Source organism: Erythrolamprus reginae, chromosome 1 (assembly GCF_031021105.1).
Source record: "Erythrolamprus reginae isolate rEryReg1 chromosome 1, rEryReg1.hap1, whole genome shotgun sequence".
In the NCBI taxonomy this organism is placed as follows: Eukaryota; Metazoa; Chordata; class Lepidosauria; order Squamata; family Dipsadidae; genus Erythrolamprus; species Erythrolamprus reginae.
In genome coordinates, this window is record NC_091950.1 from 36,364,358 (window position 1) to 36,384,836 (window position 20,479).

Here is a 20,479-nt window from a genome sequence, read left to right on the forward strand (position 1 = left end):
ATTTTTGGAAGGCAGCTAAGGCACAACGCGCGATTTCCAAGGGGTTCACACACGCTTTGCACTCCCGTTCACACACGCTTGCATGCGAGCCAGAGAGAGAGAGAGCCGGCGCGCAAGCTTGTGTGGAGAGAGTGCCAAGTGTCCAACCTCGTAGTTCCTCCGCCTGGTTGGAATCTCATCCGTCAAGCCTTCCTCTTTCTCACTTTCTCTTTAAGCTCCGGGCGTTTCCCCAATTCCTGCCTTGCAACAGCTCGGTTTTTCCCCTCGATTCGGGGCGGTACGCTCTCCATCCCCGCTTCTTGCCCCGCGCCTCCGACTTTCCCCCGGACGCACCAGGCGAGGATGGGCGGAACGCGTCGGAGCAGCAAAGGGGGGAAAGGCGCACCGCGTGGGAGAAAGGCTTGCGTCGGCACCTTCTCTCTCTCCCCTGGCTGCTTACCTGGAGGAGAGACGATCCCGGAGAGCCGTCCGCGCAGGGCAGGCGAGGAAACCAAAAATCCCCCCTTCCCTCCGAGACTCCTGCGCCTGGGGATCCAAGAGGCGAGGTGCGTAAAAGAAGGCGAAGTCGCCCGGGCGCGGCGCAGGGCGCAACAGCTGATGGTTCAAAGGAGCGGAGGAGCGAGATGCTAAGCCAAGGAACGAACAGCAAGAGCCTCAGCCTGCAAATGAAAAGTCCCACCCAGTCTTGTGTGTGATATCAGCTCCTCGTTGTTACAGGAAACGGAACATCCACCACTTCCTCCCCTTACACTAACTACAGAAGGGGGGTGTTTTTGGATTCTTAACATGCAGCCCCTGTGGTTGCCCAAGTCGTCTGCGAGGCATTTCTTTCTACTCGAATCCTTTGCTTCTTAAAAAGGGGCAAAAGGGTTTTTTTTATTCCCCCCTCCCCTCTTTTTATCCCCCCTCCCCCTGCAGCAACATCAACATCTTTCTATACAATCTTGAGCCGAGCTCTTAGCAGCACCAGAACATTAGGGCTTTGAGGATTTTTTATTTTCAGGTTCTTAAGTAGAAAAGTTTGTAAGTAGAGGCAATTTTTCCCATAGGAATCAATGTACATTAAAAGCAAATAATGCCCATTAGGAAAGAAATAAAAGCTCAGAATTTGGGTGGGAGGAGGAGGAGGAAGAAGAGGAAGAGGACAATCGCTGCCAAAGAAAGAAGGTGAGGGGAATAAAAAAAAATCCAAAACTTTAAGGCTTAAAAAAAAGAAGAGGGACTCTGAGGCAGCGAGGAGGAGCATGTGCCTCCCATACACCAGGCATGAGGCTGCCTCCCATACACTGCACCAGAGAGAAACCCAGGCAGGCAAGAGGGGAGAACCTCCTGCTCCTTTGACCAAAAGGTGGCTGCTGCTGCTGCTACCTGCTTCCTCTTCCTTCCCATGCTGAAGGGCTCCCCACTCCTCTCACTCGCTCGCTTTGTAGCCTGCGCCTTTCCTTCACTGTGGTGACTCCTTGGTTTGGCTGAAGACAAGTTGATCCTGCTGGGGTAAAGCACCCCCTTTTGCCTTTCTGTGCCCAGAGGCTCTGGGAGGCAACCTCGCACTGGGTGTATGGGAGGCAGTGCAAGGTAGTCACCACAGTGAAGTGATTTATTCCCTCTCCAAATAGAAACATAGAAACATAGAAGACTGACGGCAGAAAAAGACCTCATGGTCCATCTAGTCTGCCCTTATACTATTTCCTGTATTTTATCTTACAATGGATATATGTTTATCCCAGGCATGTTTAAATTCGGTTACTGTGGATTTACCAACCACGTCTGCTGGAAGTTTGTTCCAAGCATCTACTACTCTTTCAGTAAAATAATATTTTCTCATGTTGCCTTTGATCTTTCCCCCAACTAACTTCAGATTGTGTCCCCTTGTTCTTGTGTTCACTTTCCTATTAAAAACACCCAGAGAAAGAAAACGCTCCATTTGCTCTGGGCTGCCCAGAGCGAATGGGCCCTGGCAGAGGTTTATTCCCTCGCCAAACTCTCAGAGAAAGGAAAATGCTTTGTTCGCTCTGGACTGCCAAAGCCTCCTTAAGCGTCACCGAAAGGCTCCCCTGGCAGCCCAGAAAAGCCTGGGATTAAAGGGGGAATGGCAGGAAACTGGCCGGGCCTTCGTGCCGCTCTCGGGTTCTTAAGTAGAAAATGGTTCTTAAGAAGAGGCAAAAAAAAATCTTGAACACCCAGTTCTTATCTAGAAAAGTTCTTAAGTAGAGGCGTTCTTGGGTAGAGGTACCACTGTATATAGTTTTAGTGGAGGCGTTCCAAGTCTTTGGGGTATGTGTTGCTGGCAAGTGACATATCTCTAAGGCATTTGCCATCACCACCACATGCAGGAAGTTTACAAACCTTAGAAGCCTCTATCTCACCCACCCATCAGAAAGCAAGCCACCTCTTCTGTTGCTGCTGGCTTTGGAGGAAAGGGATGCTACAGAGAAGTAGTAAATCAAATTAGCATTGCTTGCAACCAGTTAACTTCGTTTATATGTGACACAAATCACCAACTTATTGATTTGATGCATATAGCTGCTCATTTCACACACGTGGCTATGCATAATGGAATATAAATGGGAGAAAAGAGAAGAGGAATGGAATAATAATAATAATAATAATAATAATAATAATAATAATAATAATTATTATTATTATTATTATTATTATTATTATTATTATTATTATTATTATTATTATTATTATTATTTCTTGGATTTGTATGCCGCCCCTCTCCGCAGACTCAGGGCGGCTAACAACAATAATAAACACAACATGTACAATCCAATAATAAAAACAACTAAAAACCCCTATTATAAAACCAAACATACACACAAACATACCATGCATAACTTGTAATGGCCTAGGGGGAAGAGCTATCTCAACTCCCCCATGCCTGGCGGTATAAATGAGTCTTGAGTAGTTTACGAAAGACAGGGAGGGTGGGGGCAGTTCTAATCTCCGGGGGGAGTTGATTCCAGAGGGCCGGGGCCACCACAGAGAAGGCTCTTCCCCTGGGGCCCGCCAAACGACATTGTTTAGTCGACGGGACCCAGAGAAGGCCAACTCTGTGGGACCTTATCGGTCGCTGGGATTCATGCGGTAGCAGGCGGTTCCGGAGGGAATCTGGTCCATTGCCATGTAGGGCTTTAAAAGTCATAACCAACACTTTGAATTGTGACCGGAAACTGATCGGCAGCCAATGCAAGCCACGGAGTGTTGAAGAAACGTGGGCAAATCTTGGAAGCCCCACAATGGCTCTCGCGGCTGCGTTCTGCACGATCTGAAGTTTCCGAACACTTTTCAGAGGCAGCCCCATGTAGAGAGCGTTGCAGTAATCGAACCTCGAGGTGATGAGGGCATGAGTATTGAATACCATTTAGCAATAGCATTTAGATTTATATGCTGCTTCACAGTGCTTTACAGCCCTTTCTAAGTGGTTTCCAGAGAGTAAACATATTGCCCCCCAAAATCTGGGTCCTCATTTTACTGACCTTGGAAGGATGGAAGGCTGAGTCAATCTTAAATGGAATGGAACAGAGCAGAATAGCTTTATTGGCCAAATGTGATTGAACCCATAAGCATAAGTTCTCATCAGTGTATATACAAACAAGGAAGTAATATAAGATACCAATATGAGAATGTAGTAGAAAAGATGAGAAGGATAATAGTACTACAGCCATACTACAGGGATAAACATTCTTAGACACAAGACAGAATTGTAACAATTAAGTGCTCAGACAGCACAAGGGAAAAATGAGTCGTGTCTAGTTGTTTTGGCATAGCAGTGTCCTGAGGGGAAGAGTTAAAATAATTTATATCCAGGATGTGAGTGCGTGTCTGTTATTTTCTCAGCCCTCTTTCTGACCCGTGCAGTATACAGATCTTCAGTGGAAGGCAAGCTGGTTGCAACTGTTTTTTCTGCAGTCCTGTTTGGCTGCTGCACCAAAACAGACAGTTTAATTTAATTTAATTCATTCAATTTATATGCCACCCAATCCGAATCCGAATGGGACTCAGGGCGGCCTAGTTATAGAACAGTGATGGCGAACCTTTTTTTCCTCGGGTGCCAAAAGAGTTTGTGCACATACTATTGCGCCTGCGAGTGCCCACATCCATAATTCAATGCCTGGGGAGGGCCAAAACAGCTTTCCACATCCCCCCGGAGGCCCTCTGGAGGCCAGAACCAGTTTTCCAACTTCTGTTGGCTCCAGGGAAACCTCGTGTTTCGCTCTCCCCAGGCTCCAAAGGCTTCCCTGGAGCCAAAGGAGGGTAAAAATGCCCTCCCCCATCCCACCCTGGAGGCTCTTGGGAAGCCAAAAACGCCCTCCCAGAACCTCTGTGTGAGCTAAAAATCAGCTGGCCAGCACACACATGCACGTTGGAGCTGAGCTTGGGCAACAGCTCGCATGCCAGCAGATATGCCTCCACGTACCACCTGTGGCACCCATGCCATAGGCTCTCCATCACTGTTATACAGCTTCAAATGACAGACTCAATAATTCCTCTGTAGCCCTAGATATGTAGGTTCTATATCAACAGCTCCTGGAGCAGTCTGAACTTTCTGACTTGACACAGGAAGAAACATGCTTTGTTCTGCCTTTTTAATGATGGTTCTAATGTTAGACGTCCATCTCAAATCGTGGGAGATTATAGAACTCAGAAAACTGAAGGTCCCTACTGTCGATTCTTGAATACTTAATAGTTTTTTATTGTCTTTCCTTCTCTAGTACCTTAGTATGATCCTTAATTACTTTTAAAATAGGAAATAATTGAATAGTATGTTTTTACTCATAAATGCTTTAATCGTTTTAATCATTATTGAGAACTGAACTTTTATAGCAATTAAAGAAAATTGAGCTACTTGCCTAATCTGTTATCATACTGAACCTTGTGGGTCCAATACAAAACCTTAAAATGTTACTATGTTCCTCAACAAATAATGCTGTCTAATCGTTTGTCCTTTTTGTAGCTATTCAAATAATGTGACTTGATCAACTGAAAAAGTCGAAGCACCTATTTGAAAACTTATCTTGGTCGGTAAGCCACTCCCACCCAATCACATGACCTTTAAGCCACCACTCCTGGTCACATGATTGTCAAGCCACTCCCACCTGGTCACATGGCCAGCAAGCTACTCCTACCCAGTCACATGACAACCAAGCCACACCCACACAAAAAGCCACACCCACAGTGTGGTGGCAAAAATTTTTGGCAGCCCTTCAGTGGGCTGAATGGATTGAATGTTTTGATATTAAGGGTTTCGTAAAGTTGTTTCATTGTTTTTATATTGCTGTTTGCTGCCCAGAGTCCTTAAGGAGTTGGGCAGCCTATAAATCCCAATAATAAACAAACAAACAAACAAATAAATAAATAAGATAAAGGTATGCCCAATTATCTTTTGAAATTATGAATAAATAAATATTTGAAGAACGTTAGTATTTTTCTTACATTAACTTCCTTTGTCAAGTTCATTTCACTCTGTATTCTTTGGGGGTATTCCAGGTGAAGAAAAATACAGGAAAAAATAAAACTAAGCAGAACCCGAATAGTTAGATAATTTTAGGTGTGCGTCTGAATTTATCTTGCTATACTTAACTATATATAACTTTGGGTATCTTCAAAATGAATGGTCTGACGTCTTCGAGGAGCCCAGCTGTTAATTCTTTTATCTTGGAGGCTATGAGTTTCTCCCTAACATCTGATTCTTATCCCAAAGTTGCTTTTTCAAGAGGCAACTGGACTTTCTGGTTTTTCTTTGAAGACATTTTGCTTCTCATCCAAGAGCTTTTTTCAGAGATGATAAGCCTGTTGGATGAAAAGTGAAACATCTTCAAAGAAAATCCAGAAAATCCAGTTGCCTCCTGAAAAAGCAACTTTGGGACAACCATGACTTGGATGACTAAGATAACCAGTTTTGGTTAACTGTAAATTTCCTACCTACTAACCTGTTGTGGTTAGCTCTGGCCCAGCTCATGCCCCAAGGACTGTGGATGTGGGGGAGACATCCACATGTTGCAGGCCTGTTTTGCCCCCGGTGGAATCTGCTGATGAAGGCTCCTCTGACCAAGAAGACATGAGTGACAGGGAGGAGGAGAGTGGGGCAGACAGCTCAGAAGGAGATCAATTATCTAGCTCCTCCTTGGATTCAGAACAAGAGTTAATGATACAGCCACGCATGCGGAGAGCGATGCATAGGCAACAACAACTGAGAGATTATTATCAAAGAAAATGAGGCCACCTGTGGTTGGGTGGGGCTGTGGTAATTAGTGAGGCTGCTATAAATAGCAGCCTGTGGGTTTGTCCATCGTGGAGGATTATCTGATCGTTGTGTTTCGAGACTGCTTTACTGACTTTGACTTTTTGTGTGCTGATTTTTCCTCGCTTTGAAACGAAACCAGAGCAAAGTGTGTTTCACTTTGTGAAAGAAGAAGGACTGTGAATTGCCTCACAGCTGCAAGCTAAGTATCACAGAACTGATAAGGGACTTGTACAAATTACCAGTTTGTTTGGAGACAAGTGCTCTTGGCTACACCAAAAGAGGGCTTGGTTTAAGTGAATTTTCATTATAAAGAACATTGTTTTGAATTATCAAACGTGTGTGTGTCTGAAATTTGTACCTGTGAATTTTTGGGAGGATTCTACCAGAGAGCACTACCTTTTCACCTAAGACATGAAACATGAACGGTACGGAATCCAGAAGTACTTATATAGTACCTATGTTGACATTGTTGAATATAGACACTGTTCTCCAGCCCACGTTATGACAGGGATGAATGTGATTGAATGATTTTAATGACATGTGTTTTTAGGTTGATTTTAGCACGTTTAATGGTAACCCCCATGACAAGCATTAAGTGTTATATCTCATGATTCTTGACAAATGTATCTTTTCTTTTATATACACCGAGAGTTTATGCACCAAAGAAAAATTCCTTGTGTGTCCAATCACACTTGGCCAATATAGAATTCTATTCTATTCTTCTATTCTAATTGGCTTAGTTTGAATCTTCAATTTCTACTGTTTTATCTGATGTATTTAGCCACCCTGAGACTCTGCAGAAGGGTGGCCTAGAAATCAAATCAAATCAAATCAAATCAAATCAAATCAAATCAAATCAAATCAAATCAAATCAAATCAAATCAAATCAAATCAAATCAAATCAAATCACAATCTGCTTGCAGGAGACCCTATTCCAATTTCAAACAAATGGTTGTCCAGTCTCTTTTTAAATACCTCCAGGCATATGAAGAGCACTGCAAACTACCCAGTATTAACTGGGAGGAGCATATAATATAATCTGTATAAATCCAATCATTATATCCTCCAAAACAAATCATCCAAGTTCATGGACACTGATCCCTATTGTGATAAGAAATTTCATTGGCTGATATTTTCTCTCTCTTAAATCTACTCTAGCTCATGAGATCCTCTCAGTTCTAATATTTTGAAAATGAGGGGGACTGACTTGGATGTCCTTTCCCCACACTATGAAAAACTCTGTGCATCTCCATAATTGTCACCCTTGTTCATATATTCCCACTCGCAAATACAGTATCTCACTTCTCCTTATGCACAATCATAATCTTTCTTCATAGAGGAGCTTGTTCTACTTGCCTAACAATTTTCATTGCCATGGAAAGAAGGGAAACGGTGTTGGTTATATATTTTTTGCCTCCCTTAAAATACACAGCTGTTCACTTCAGAACTGCACACTTGCCAGAGAGGAGAGTTGATTACCTGTATTTTTCAGAGTATAAGACACACCTTAGTTTTGCGGGAGGAAAACAAGAGGGAAAAATCTGCCTCTGCCTCCCAGCAATTTGCCTCCCAGCAAACAGTACAGATGATATACACTGTTTGCTCTGTATTTCTGTGCCTGTTTGCCTGACCTATAGAAGTAGCAAAGAATTGGAGAAATTGTCATTATGGCAGTATATTAATGCCAGAAAGTTTTTCTGAAATGTAGTCGCACTAACTTCTCCCAATTATTTAAATAGATCTATTTCAAACATAACTAAGTCAGGGTTTAATTCAGCTGCCTTATCTTAATACTAAAACAGGACTCTGTTACATTTCAGATTATATGTATACAGATGGTGTTAAAATTTATGGGGTTTTCTGGAAGTATACATTTTTCTCTGCTATTTAAAAGAAGATACAATAGCACCGGACCTCTTCAGATCAAGCATTTATTTTAAAAATCTTCTTCATTCTGTTTAAGTTGTCTAGAATAATAATAAAACAGTCTTTTGAAAATAAATCTAATAATTTGAACATTCTATAGACATGTATAGTTGTTGACTTACCTCCTTGCACCCAGTTTCAGCAGTCTCATTAGCACAAGGAAATAAAATTCTGCCTCTACCTCTACCTCCCACCAATTTACCTCCTTGCAGCTAGTTTCACTTTCAGTTTTAGTATGTGGCCTGCCTGCAGCCTCAATCAGCTATGAGTCTGGAGGCCGGAAATCCGTTGCTTGTACTAATCATGCTCTGCCAGGTTTGCTACAAGGAGGTAAATTGCTGGGAGGCAGAGGCCAAAGGGTGGTGTGGTGGTGGTGCTACATTCGATGTATAAGACACACCCAAGTTTTCACCCTCTTTTTTGAGGGGTAGAAATACTCTGAAAAATGTGATATATAGTTTGGATCCTGATTGTGAAAGAAATATACACTGCTCAAAAATAAACAAACAAACAAACAAACAAACAAACAAATAAATAAATGGAACACTTAAACAACACAATATAACTCCAAGTAAATCAAACTTCTGTGAAATCAAACTGTTCACTTAGGAAGCAACACTGATGGACAATCAATTTCACATGCTGTTGTGCACATTCAAGTTTGTACAGAACAAAGTGAGAATATTTCATTTATTCAGATCTACGATGTGTTATTTGAGTGTTCCCTTTATTTTTTTGAGCAGTATATATTCGGTCCCAGGGAGAAGGAGCTTTTGAAAATGGGGTGGCTCTTTGTTGTTTCTTAGATGCCACTAGGAACGTAGAATGAATATTTAAAATGGCATAAAAACAGGTTTTTAAAATAATAATAATAATAACAACAACAACAACAGCAACAAAACAACAATAATAAACAGTTGTTAACAAAGCTTAAGAGCAGCATTTAGAAATTAACACATGTACTAAAATGAGATTCTATGCTTTAATATTTATGCCTAGTGTATTTTATCTGCTTTGAGCTTAGCGACATGTACCGTGTTTCCTCGAAAATAAGACACTGTCTTATATTAATTTTTGCTCCAAAAGTTGTGCTACGTCTTATTTTTGCGGGGTGCCTTACTTAAAGCGGCTGCCACAAGATCTGAGGGGAACGGGGTGAGACGGAATGGGAGTCGGGATCTGACACGCCCCTCCTGGCCGCCTGCTTAACAGCCTCCCAGTCTCTACCATCTAACCGCTCCAAGCTGCAGGAAGGGTAAGGCGGGCTGCAATACTGGCAGTTTTGGGGGCTCCTTTTCTCAGGGGTTCGGTTTGTTACCTCTAGGCAGCTGCACCAACTTTTTCCTTCCCGACGGTGGCGATGGCGGTGGCTTCCCTTCGAGGAGCAGCAGCGTCGGGAATGTCACGTGATGAAGGGAAGCCGCTGGAGCCACCGCCGCCAGGAAGGAAAAAGTTGGTGCAGCTGCCTAGAGGTAACAAACTGAACCGCTGCGGAAAGGAGCCCCCAAGCTGCCGGTATTGCAGCCCGCCTTACCCTTCCTGCAGCTTGGAGTGGTTAGATGGTAGAGACTGGGAGGCTGTTAAGCGGGCGGCCAGGAGGGGCGTGTCAGATCCCGACTCCCATTCCTTCTCACCCCGTCCCCTCAGATCTTGTAAACGTATGTAAACTTGACTACGCCTTATTTCGGGGGGTGCTTTATATTACCAAATTCTGCAAAACCTCTGACATGCCTTACTTTTGGGGTACGTCTTATTTTCGGGAAAACACGGTATGAACTCAGCCTTTATGCTTTATGGTTTTCTTTGCTGTGTGAACTCAGTCCCTAACAATGTCTGTAGCCAACCAATTCAGTAGTGGGTTTCAATTACCTTTGCTACTGGTTCACTATTGGTAGTGCACATGCGCGGAGACATCTGAGCAGGTGGGCGGAGCCTCCTGCTGCCGCTACCAGTTCGCACAATCCACCCATCCCTGAATCAATTTATTAAACTTTCATTAAGTTTCTCAACTTGTGTTTGGATGGGAAGCCACCGTGAAATGCTGGGGCAGTAGTAGGCTATATTGGAAAGTAAAAGGAAAATAAGCAAATAAATTCTTGCAAAAAGGACATTATTGTAGATAAAAGCCTCATGGAGATAGCCATAGAATAACCACCAATTCCAAACCATAGGACAGTTTAATCTTTCAAAAACCCAAACCCTTGCTTACATTGCCCTCTAGTGATAAAAAGCAAAATTGCATAACCTCAACTGGTGATCTCCAAATGAGATGATGATAAAAGGGTCAAGTCAGAGACGTACAGGTTTGTGAATCTTGCCTGTTTGGCTAAAAAGAGGTCCACTTTAACTGGGTCAATGCCCCAAGCCATCCCAAGGCTGGAGCAGAACATGCTGCAAAATAATTGCTCTTATTGTTGCTGTTGAAGCCAATCTCCAACATTGAGTACCTGCCTCATTCCCAGATACGATGGGAATCCTGGTGAACATATTCCTTAGCGTTTATTTTTATTTATTTATTGTATTTGTCAAGCAGGTATAGGACAACAGATATAAGTATAAACATTTTAAATTTTATTACAGGTTTTTAGTTTTGGACATTATATTTGACTTCTTATTTTATTTATTTATTTATTTATTTATTTATTGGATTTGTATGCCGCCCCTCTCCAGAGACTCGGGGCGGCTAACAGCGACAATAAAACAGTGTACAATAGTAATTTGGTATTGATGATTAAAAATCAATTAATATAAAAACCAAACATACATACATACATACCATGCATAGAATTGTAAAGGCCTAGGGGGAAAGAGGATCTCAATTCCCCCATGCCTGGCGGCAGAGATGGGTTTTAAGTTGTTTACGAAAGGCAAGGAGGGTGGGGGCAGTTCTAATCTCTGGGGGGAGTTGGTTCCAGAGGGCCGGGGCCGCCACAGAGAAGGCTCTTCCCCTGGGTCCCGCCAGGCGACATTGTTAGTTGACGGGACCCGGAGAAGATCCACTCTGTGGGACCTAACTGGTCGCTGGGATTCGTGCAGCAGAAGGCGGTCCCTGAGGTAATCTGGTCCGGTGCCATGAAGGGCTTTATAGGTCATAACCAACACTTTGAATTGTGACCGGAAACTGATCGGCAACCAATGCAGATTGCGGAGTGTTGGTGTAACATGGGCATATTTGGGAAAGCCCATGATTGCTCTCGCAGCTGCATTCTGCACGATCTGAAGTTTCCGAACATTTTTCAAAGGTAGCCCCATGTAGAGAGCGTTACAGTAGTCAAGCCTCGAGGTGATGAGGGCATGAGTGACCGTGAGCAGTGACTCCCGGTCCAAGTAGGGTCGCAACTGGTGCACCAGGCGAACCTGGGCAAACGTCCCCCTCGCCACAGCTGAAAGATGTTTCTCTAATGTGAGCTGTGTATCTTTTTGTATTTGTGTTATATCATTTTGTAAGCTGCCCTAAGTCCTTCGGGATTGGGCAGCATAGAAGTCGAATAAATAAATAAATGTTTATGAATACATGAAATGGATAGAAGTAAATGGGGATATTAGGACAGGGACAGTAGACACGTTGATGCATTTATGCACACCCCTTACAGACCTCTTAAGAATGGGTGAGCTAGACAGTCTAAAATTAAACTTTTTGGGATCTGAGATTCAGGTAGTGCATTCCAGGCATTGATCACTTGTATTTTCTGCAATCGAGTTTGGAGTGATTTACCTTAAGTTGGTATCTATTGCGTGCTTGGGTATTGTGGTTGAAGCGGAACTAGTCATTGACAGGTATGATATTGTAGCAGAAAATGTTATGTACACTATGCTTAGGTCAGACTGAAGGCAGCATAGTTCTAAGTTGTCTAAGCCCAAAATTTCAAGCCTGGTGGCATAAGGTATTCTGCCGCGATGAGTGGAGGAGTTTTCTCATGAAAAATCTCTGGACTCTCTCAGCTTATTGATGTCTGATATGCATGGGCATATCTAGGCAAGCCCATGACTGCTCATGCGGCTGCATTTTGGACCACCAGCAGTCTCCAAACACTCTTTAAAAGTAGCGCCATATAGAGAGGAGAATTAATTTGAGAAGTCAGCAAGGACCCCACACTTCAACTTTGAGCCACAAATATTCCCCTGTATCAATAGCTGCTTTTTTTCTCTCTTACCTGTCAAATATTTGGACTATGCTGATGTATTTGGAAAGGTAGAATCGCAGACGCTTTCTCCCTCCTCAATGATGCTGTGGCTGCAATATCCATTCCTGGAGCTCAAATTCCTGCAAAATGCCACTACCTTCTGTCAAAGATGAGAACTTACAAAAAGTCTTTATCTGTAGTCAGGCGGTAGGGAAAGCAAGTAGGATGCTTGGCTGCATAGCTAGAGGTATAACAAGCAGGAAGAGGGAGATTGTGATCCCACTATATAGAATGCTGGTGAGACCACATTTGGAATACTGTGTTCAGTTCTGGAGACCTCACCTACAAAAAGATATTGACAAAATTGAACGGGTCCAAAGACGGGCTACAAGAATGGTGGAAGGTCTTAAGCATAAAACGTATCAGGAAAGACTTAATGAACTCAATCTGTATAGTCTGGAGGACAGAAGGAAAAGGGGGGACATGATCGAAACATTTAAATATATTAAAGGGTTAAATAAGGTCCAGGAGGGAAGTGTTTTTAATAGGAAAGTGAACACAAGAACAAGGGGACACAATCTGAAGTTAGTTGGGGGAAAGATCAAAAGCAACATGAGAAAATATTATTTTACTGAAAGAGTAGTAGATCCTTGGAACAAACTTCCAGCAGATGTGGTAGATAAATCCACAGTAACTGAATTTAAACATGCCTGGGATAAACATATATCCATCCTAAGATAAAATACAGAAAATAGTATAAGGGCAGACTAGATGGACCATGAGGTCTTTTTCTGCCGTCAGACTTCTATGTTTCTATGTTTCTATGTTCTCCTTCCTCCCCCCATCATGTCACCTAATATTTTTATTTAGAGGGATGACCTCAGTATTTATTTATTTATTTGATTTTTTTATGCCACCTTTCTCATTAGATTCAGGGCTGCTTGCAACATGTTAGCAATAGCACTTTTTAACAGAGCCAGCCTATTGCCCCCACAATCCGGGTCCTCATTTTACCCACCTCGGAAGGATGGAAGGCTGGTTGAGTCAACCTTGAGCCAGTGATGAGATTTGAACCACTGATCTGCAGATCTAGAAGTCAGCTTTAGTGGCCTGCAGTACTGCACTCTACCCACTGCGTCACCTCAGCTCAAGGTGCAGTGGGTAGTATAGCTAATAGTGATTAGCTATTAGCTATTCTATACTTTTCTGATTATTAGTGATCATTAACCTCTTCCATTCAATTCTAAATTCTTGGAATGGCTGCAGAAGGTCTTAAACTAGTTCTAACTTATAAAAGTAGATCTCAGAAGTTACTGTTGGGCCAAAACTGGCTAAGGAAATTATGGTTGCAGAAGTTTTGGGCAAAGAGAGTACAGAGAATGTGTTCGGAAGATGGGGATACAGTATATTTATTTTACTAAGTTAACAATCATGGAAGCTGACCAAGGAGAAATTCAACATGGAGATAAGGAGGAACTTCCTGATGGTCAGAGCGATCAACCAATGGAACAACCTACCAGCCGACGTTGTGAACTCCAGCACTCTGGACATTTTTAAGAGAAGATCGAACTGCCACTTGACTGGTGTGCTATAGGGTTCCTGCTTGGGCAGGGGGTTGAACTTGATGGCCTTCATGGTCCCTTTCAACTCTAACAATAAATAAATAAATAAATAAATATAAAGGGAGGGAGGAAGCATATTCAGACTTGCAAAATTCTGTTATTATAGCTATTTCGTTTAAAACAGCTTTAGGCCCATACAGCATTTCTTTCTATATAATTTATTTATTTATTTATTTATTTATTAGTTGGACTTGTATGCCGCCCCTCTCCGAAGACTCGGGGCGGCTCACAACAAGTAAAAACAGTCACAACAATCCAATTAATTAAAATATTTAACGATTTAAGAAAAACCCCATGTAATAGCAAACACACACACAAGCATACCATGTATAAATTAACATGCCCAGGGGAGATGTTTAGTTTCCCCATGCCTGACGGCAAAGGTGAGTCTTAAGGAGTTTTCGGAAGGCAGGAAGAGTAGGGGCAGTTCTAATCTCCGGGGGGAGTTGGTTCCAGAGAGCCGGCGCCGCCACAGAGAAGGCTCTTCCCCTGGGACCCGCCAACCGGCATTGTTTAGTTGACAGGACCCGGAGAAGGCCCACTCTGTGGGACCTAATCGGTCGCTGGGATTCGTGCGGCAGGAGGTGGTCTCGGAGATATTCTGGTCCAATGCCATGAAGGGCTTTAAAGGTCATAACCAACACTTTGAATTGTGACCGGAAATTGATCGGCAGCCAATGCAGACTGCGGAGTGATGGTGAAATATGGGCATATTTAGGAAAACCCATGACTGCTCTCGCAGCTGCATTCTGCACGATCTGAAGTTTCCGAACACTTTTCAAAGGTAGCCCCATGTAGAGAGCATTACAGTAGTCGAACCTCGAGGTGATGAGGGCATGAGTGACTGTGAGCAATGAGTCCCGGTCCAGATAGGGCCGCAACTGGTGCACCAGGCGAACCTGGGCAAACGCCCCCCTCGCCACAGCTGAGAGATGTTTTTCTAATGTGAGCTGTGGATCGAGGAGGACGCCCAAGTTGCAGCATTATTATAATGGAACTGGGAAAGGTGCAAAAATGGGCAACAAGAATGATCAAGGAAATGGAGCCCCTTCCTTATGAAACCAGGTTGTAATGCCTTGGTCTCTTCAGCTTTGAAAGACGGCATTTAAGGGGGGACTTGATCGAAGTGTATAAAATCATGCATGGGATAGAAAAGGTGGATAGAGAAAAAATCTTCTCTCTATCCACCTTTTCTATCCCATGCATGATTTTCTCTATCATGCATGGGATCTTTTCTCTATCACACAATACTAGGACGAGGGGACACTCCCTAAAGCTCATAGGCAAGAAAGTGAGGACAAATCAAGGGAAATATTTCTTCACCCAGAGGGTCGTTTGTTTATGGAATTCACTTCCAGAAGAGGTTGTGACAGTTGTCAGCCTTGATAGCTTCAAGGCAGGATTTGACAGATTCATGGATGCCAAGTGTATCGGTGGTTATTGAAACGGATGTCCATGTGCCGCCTCTATGTTGGTTGAGACAGGCAGGATTCCCTTGGGTACCATTTGTTGGGGGTCAAGGGAAAAGTAGGGTTTTGCCTTCTCTTTCTGCTCAAGATCCCCATGGACAATTGGTGGGCCACTGTGTGACACAGAATGCTGGACTCGATGGGCTTTGGCCTGATTCAGCATGACTCTTCTTATGTTCTTTGCTTGGACTACCTTATAGCATAGCACTAACATCAGGAGACACACAATGTTTTCCATGTTCTCTTCTCCAATTTCCCTTCACGCAGATTGATGACTGCCTAACAGGCAACATCTGTACAGCATTGAAATGATTTTCCTTAACCATCAGGGTTCGTAACTGCTGGCAAATTCTATTCCAATGAAGACCAGAAGAGCGACAGCAATGTAAACTGTGACTTTTATTGTCATTTCTTAGAACTGTACCACAAAAGGCGCACCACAAACTTTCTGCATAACAAAATACATTGGCTGCATTCCTTAGAGAGCTTGCTCGATTGCTTGCATTCCACTGTCCAAGAGGAAAAGGCCTTTCACGGAAAGGAATAAGTCATTCGCTTGTGCTGTGGAATAGTTGTTGTCGAAAGGTGAACCCCGCAGCAACAGTGATCGGAAGCCAGAGAAACCCCATACCCGCTAAAGAGTTCCCAGAAATGCAAAAGTATATAGTTTTTATATATAAAAATACAATCTTGTATCATACAGCTCTGTTGGACAGCATCTGCAACATTAAGGGCTTCTTGGAGCCTCCTTTTGTTTAAAAGACATTTAGCAAGAGTTCCCTTCGACATGTGTTAATCAAGAGCAATTATTAGCGTCCCTGGGTTTAGGCCACCTCACACCATCAATGAAGAAGTGGATATGCCCCTTCCAAAGGTGGCATTCATACCTTCCCACTTGCCCACAAACACATTCACATTTGGGCTACCCAGAAATTGAACCCGTTGACAGATTCCCAAGTTAGGACCAACAATGCAGTACCTTTTAGGCAGGGTCACTTCAACCTTCCTTAATCTTGACATCGTTCAGATGTGTAGATCTTAAATATTTCAATATTTCTCAGCCAGTTATGCCCACTGAGGAATTATGAGTGGTAATCCATACATCTGGAGGAGATATAGATTTAGGAGTCCTCTTTTAATGAATGGAAGCAACCTCTTATGGACAAGAGGAAAAAGCAGTTGGAGAGTTGCCATTGGGAAAATAAGGTGGAGAAGATTCTATGTTGTTGCCTATGAATATCTTTGTTTTCCCCAAAATAAGACATCCCCTGATAATAAGCCCATTTGGTGCATGGCAGTAAGGACAAGCGCTTATTTCAGGGTTCAAAAAAATATATAAGACAGTGTCTTATCTTTGGGGAAATATGGTAGCTATAGCTGCTCATCCTCTTGTCTTCCAGTCGATATAACTAGAGATGCTGCCAAGATTAGATTTTAGAAGCAGAGATGGGCAAAACATCAATTGCTAATTTACCAATTATTTTCTTGTATCTTAAAATTTCTGAAGTATAAATTCAGCTTCTGAATGTGGAAACCTCTGAAAAGTATCTGGCAATCAACAAGGGCACCCCGTGTACTGTGGAACTCACCAAATACAGGACATTTCTTGGCACTTTTAAAACCAACTTCCTTAGTTTTATGAATTTGAGAAAAAAAAACCTATTGGTACATTTCTCAAATATGGACTCATGCGATCATTTATCACCAGGGCTCTTCTGGAGTCTAGTTAGATACTCTCATTGCAGTATTTCGATTACTCCTATTATGTTATAAACAATTAAATTTATTTTGGTGATTTGGGGTGCGACCCCCCCATCTCTGCTGTTTTTAAGCCTGAAAAAGACTTATTTCAACATGACACACATTGTACTATGTGACACTGTTCTTCAATGCATCCCAGAAACAGCTTCACGCTACAAAGTGTCTTTCATCAAACTAGACAATGACACTGGGGAGGTTCCCCTTGCCCCTGCACACACACCACAAAACAGCAACAAAATGATCCTGGCTTTTGTGCAACACATCAGAACATCTTTAAAATCAGATACGAGCACGAGACAAAAAAGGAAAATGTGTTGAAGCAAACAACTCAAGAGTCCGATAAGTAATATATGGCATAAGCTTAAGGCAACCCAAGGAATGATAATATGGTTTTATTTAATACCATGTTCTCCTACTTATAGCCAGCCTCATTTATCTTTATTTGATTTTAGCCTCTTATTTTACAATGCAAGTAGGTTTGTCGGACACACAAATCTTAGATTGATATTACCTGGTATTTACAACATCCAATTTTGTTGTGGTATACAACAAGTGAACTTCTAGATTGCGATACACAATCCAACAATTGTGCTTTATTTGTTTGGGATTGGACAGATGGAAGTTTTTCTTAGTTTATCCAGTTTTACACACTTTATTATTGCTGTATATGACAGAAAATGTTGGGTCAGTGATGGCAAAACTGTGGCACAGGTGCCACAGGGAGCCATATCTGCTGGCACACGAGCTGTTGCCCTAGCTCAGCTCCAACATGCATGTGTGTGCCAGCCAGCTGATTTTTGGCTTGCATAGAGGCTCTGGGAGGGCGTTTTTGGCTTCCAGAAAGTCTCCAGAGGGAATGGGGCAGGGCGTTTTACACTCCCCGGCTCCAGGGAAGCCTTTGGAACCTGGGGGAGGGCAAAACACGAGCCTACTGGGACCACCAGAAGTTTGGAAACAGGACATTTCCAGCCTCCAGAGGGCCTCCCGGGGGGAGGGAAAGCTGTTTTCGCCCTCCCCAGTCATTGAATTATGGGTGTGGGCACTCGTGCATGTGCGATAGCACGCATCCACGCTCTTTTGGCACCCAAAGGAAAAAAGGTTCTCCACCACTGTGTTGGGTAAACTTGGGAAACTGATCAATCTCTCTGCATATACCTATGTGGCATTGTGAAAGAAGAGAACCCTTCCGAATTTACTCCAGGCAGCTGAAGAAATTCAAGACTATGAAATAGGGTCTCTTCTTTTCCAACACATGTCTTCCCAGGAAGAGCCTTCTTTGCCTGGGTATGGATGACTCACTCCTGTCAGTGCTCCAGATGATGAAATAAACAGCTTTAAGCAAGTAGAAAGGACAATAGAGCACATGGCAATATCGCATTGCTTCACGCTTGCATCATAGCCAATAAGCCTGACATGACCTACCAGATGCGGGGGGAAAGTTTATCAAAATAAAGACCCATGACATTATGCTTCACTGAAGGTAAACAATTACTAAGCTGTGTCAAACCACTGGAATATATGAAGAGAAAAATATCAGTGCATTGGCACTGCTATTGTGACCCAAAGGAAGCAGGAACAAGTTCACCAAAGATGTAAATATACCGGAATCTATATGCTGGCTACATTTTTATCATCACCATTTGACAGTTGATTTATACAATCTTTACTGGCTCAACAAAATATCCAATCATCTGATTTTTTTGACACCCCCCAAACTATTAACTTTAAAAAAATAAATATATCCTGTGTGTGTGTGTGTGTGTGTGTGATTGTGTGTGCACAAAGGGATGCATATATTTGTGTGTGTGTGTGTGTGTGTGTGTGTGTGTGTGTGTGTTTTCAGTTAGAAAAATTCCCTATAGCAAAATATGGCAATACTATGGCTATGATTACAAAATCTCACAAAAATATTTTTAAGGCAATGTGCTATGAATCTTTTTGTTTTGTTTGCAAATGCTTTTCTCCCAATAGTAGCTAAAATTATTGTACCCTTAGAACAATTAAAAGGGGCAAAATCTGCTCCTCCTTCCCCACAAACAAGTCCATGGCTTCTATCTTCTGATAGAGGAAGTTCTCCTCATGAAAACTGCAAATATTTCAGAAGAAGTTATCCACAAGTCATATAAAATCTTCAAGTACCCTGGGACCAGAGTTTAGAAAAGTTAGCCATCTAAATCAGGGATCTCCAACCTTGGCAACTTTACGACCTGTGGACTTCAACTCCCAGAATTCCTCAGCCAACATGTGCTGGCTGAGGAATTCTGGGAGTTGAAGTCCACAAGTCGTAAAGTTGCCAAGGTTGCAGACCCCCGGTCTAGAACATTGACAAGTATCAGGGCCATACTATGGTAGAAAAAGCCACAAACCAGCAAACACTTTGAAGGACATGTTGACAGCCTAAGAAGACATAGATACTTCTAGGTCCTAAGGATAAAATCTACCTTGGGCTGAGCTCTAAGTCTATATTATTTTCATGGGAACAATACGAAAGTAGTCTGCCATTGTTTTTAGGGAAGTTTTTGTATCTTCCCGGTCTATAGAGGTTTTGCTGGGCTCCTACTGAAACACAAACCAGGTCCCATCTTAACTAGTTTCCATCAAGGCTGATTAACTGCTACCACAGAGTGGCCTATTGCAGGTGGCATTTGCATATTTTGTTTCATAGAAGGCTGCAAAATAATTATGTGCAGATACATAGATAGTAAAATAAGCATTTGTTGTGTGCATATATCCAAGTCCATTAAGTGCAAGTCTTTTGTGGACCTAACCAATGGCTGAAGGGACTCTAAAGCACAGTGGTAGAGAGGCAAGGAGGCAAAGATGAATCTCAAAACTTCTGATAGAGATTGACATCTTCAAATCTCTGGGGGAAGGAACTGAAGAAAATGTGTTGGTTACTGAGACATCTGTTTCTAACAGTCTGGCACCCTGGAAGCCCACACTGAAGAAGCAATATGTAAATATTTCTATTTTTTTCCAATCTACTAAAAACAGGCAATTACTCATAATCCATTTTCAAAGTTATAATAAATGCTACACTGGATGCTTTTTTGCTAGAAGTACAGGGCGGCAGCAGGATTCATATATTGTTCTTAATTGGTGGCTGGATCAACCAACTCCTGGATTTGCATAAAGCAGCTACAAACTAAATAAGGGGACTCGGTTATGAAATATGCTAAGTCGCCATAACCAATAATTGAGGTTAAAACTAACCAGTCACGTTTTTGCAGGGAAAATGTATATTGGATAGCATTTTCTACTGTCTCTGTTCTATTGATATTTATTCCTTTCCCTCCATGTGCCTGGACAATGGAAGGGTTGGCAGTC

The 20,479-nt window shown here is 42.6% G+C and overlaps 1 protein-coding gene across 1 annotated transcript in view; it reads right to left on the reverse strand.

The window, feature by feature from the left end:
* The window catches only part of GNG2 (G protein subunit gamma 2), an 86,549-nt gene extending 85,853 nt beyond the window's left edge, over positions 1–696 (reverse strand). Inside the window, exon 1 of the mRNA XM_070732983.1 lies at positions 440–696. The gene's annotated coding sequence lies outside the window, so the exon portion shown is untranslated. The remainder of the gene's footprint in view (positions 1–439) is intronic.
* Between the last annotated feature and the right edge of the window lie 19,783 nt (positions 697–20,479).